Source organism: Colobus angolensis, unplaced genomic scaffold (assembly GCF_000951035.1).
Source record: "Colobus angolensis palliatus isolate OR3802 unplaced genomic scaffold, Cang.pa_1.0 Scaffold58, whole genome shotgun sequence".
Taxonomy (NCBI): Eukaryota; Metazoa; Chordata; class Mammalia; order Primates; family Cercopithecidae; genus Colobus; species Colobus angolensis.
In genome coordinates this window covers 2,029,291-2,031,444 of record NW_012119376.1, presented here as the reverse complement: position 1 = coordinate 2,031,444, position 2,154 = coordinate 2,029,291, and the positions used below count along the sequence as shown (strand labels likewise).

General features: G+C 67.6%; 1 protein-coding gene across 1 annotated transcript in view; it reads right to left on the bottom strand.

Annotated features, from left to right (window-relative positions):
• Positions 1–1,060, bottom strand: part of HIVEP2 (human immunodeficiency virus type I enhancer binding protein 2) — a 198,165-nt gene extending 197,105 nt beyond the window's left edge. Inside the window, exon 1 of the mRNA XM_011962045.1 lies at positions 639–1,060. The gene's annotated coding sequence lies outside the window, so the exon portion shown is untranslated. The remainder of the gene's footprint in view (positions 1–638) is intronic.
• Positions 1,061–2,154: the final 1,094 nt, after the last annotated feature.

Below are 2,154 nucleotides of genomic sequence, written 5' to 3'. Positions count from 1 at the left end.
ACCCCTCCCACGGTCTCCCCCCATCCCCGCCCCCTCCGACCCTCACCCTTGGGCCACCGGGAAGGGGCTAGGGGCACGCGCCGGGGAGCTGGGAACGGAGTTCGGCGGCGGCGATTCCAATATAAAGTGAAACAAGCTACCAGCGCCGAAGGAGGCAGGAAAAACCCAGCGCCCAGGCCACTTACCGAGCCGAGGAGGGACCTAGATTCCCGCCGCTCCGCTCTCGCGGTGGCCGGTCCGCCCTCCGCGCACCCCGAGGCTGCACCCAGCACCCCAGAGGCGAGACGTGGAGGAACGCTGTGAACGAGCCGGGAGACCCTCCAAGTTGCTCTGGGCTCCGGGGAGCGTCAAGGTCCAAGACACAACTTGGCAAAGACTTGTGCCACAGTCACCGAAGATGTTTGTGCGGAGACCCTCCTCCGGGAAGCGACGGCGCTCGGCGGCGCCCCGCTCTCCTCCTCTCCACCCCCTCACCTCCAGCCCGCCTCCCGCCGGCCGCCCGCCTCCGGGCCGCGAGCCCCTCGGGCGGCTGTCAGCTCCCGGCCGCCGCCGGGTGACAGGGGCGGGAGGAGGGCGCGACGCGGCGGCCCGAGCCCGAGCGGGCGAGGGGGATCCTCGCAGCCGCGGCGGCCGCTCACCTGGAAAGTCACCGCTGAGGAGGAGGAGGAGAAGGAGGACGGGGAGGAGGAGGAGGGAGAGGAGGAGGAGGAGGAAACCCCCCTGGTGCCCTTGTTCTTGCTGCCGCGGCGGCCGCTCCTCGCCAAGGCTGAGCGTGTCTGGTGGGGGGTGTCTGGTAGCATTTCCTTAAGGACAGAGGGAGGGCGGGCGCGGAGGGAGGGAAGAGATCCCGACCGCCAGCCCAGGCTCCTCTAGCCTTTATTTATTTTTTCTGACACTGTACGGAGATGGGCCCGGGGTAGGAGCAGCCGGGCTCAGGCGGGAGCCGCGAGGCCCGGGCCGCAGCTGTCTGCGTGCGGGAGCCGCAGCGGCCGCCTCCCCTCCCGGGCTGTGGATGCACCGGGTTATTCCTGGCAGCGCCTCCCCGAACAGAAGTTACTAGGAGGAGTGCGCGGCGAGGGCGGACTGGGGGGGAGAGGCGGAGGGAGGGAGGGAGGGAGGAAGAGGGAGAGACTCAGCCAGCGACGTCATCGGATCCCCCAGCGCGTCCCAGGGAGGGAGGCTGAACCAGAAAAACCAGTCTGGAGCCAGCGAGCGAGAGAGGGATGTGCGGCGCGCGGGGGACGGGGGAGGGAGGCGGTCGCGAGGGCAGGGCCCGGCCCCACGGCTGCCGCTCCGGGCAGGGAGATCGCGGCCGCGCACTCGCTCGGTCGGAGCGGGGAACTCCCCGGAGAGTCAGTGTCTGCTTGTCATGCAAAAAAACTTGGGCATCTCCAGGAGCCTGAGAATTTCCTCTAAGGATGTGGAAACCTCCGTCCCCACCCCTTCCCCATTTCCCAGAGAATCGTCGTCTGCCTTCCTAACGAACGGGATTGTATAATTAGTAGTGTCCTTAGATTTGGTCCCAGTACTCCGGAACCCTGGCCTCTCCTCGCCCCTGCCTCTACTCACAACTATCGATCAAGAAAAACAAAATCAGACTGTGGCTCCTGGCTGCGTTTCTGGAGCTTCGCAGTGTTTTACTAGCACTTTCCGTGCCCCTGCGGGCGCGCGAACTTTTCATGTGCTCTAAACGCCCGAATTGCCTTCTCTGGGGTCACTCACCGGGGTGCCCCCGGGGCCCCCAGCTCTGGGACCGCGGCCCGCCCTCGCCGGGGAATTCAAATAGGTGTGGGCAGCGGCGCGAAGAGCAGCTGCCGGTTTCCTGGTGGGCCGCGCTGGAACCTCGGGGCGAGCTGCCACCTTCAGCCTGTGCACTTCCCTCTCCACGGAAGAGACCGGAGTTGAAATCACACCCAGCCCTGGGAGAGCGGGGTCGGGGGACGGGGAATCCCAGGCGAGTGGGTGCCGAAGCTCTGGGCTTCCTCCCAGGCCGGGCGACACCCGGGGGACACCGGGGCTCCCTCGGGCCGTTACCCTGCCTGTGTGGACTGGTGTGCACCCTCGTTGGAGGTTCCCAGGTGGCCACGGTGCCCGAGCGCGACCAGTGACTGCTGGGCCGGGCCGGCGCCCGGAGTGCCTCCTCCGGGTGGTCTC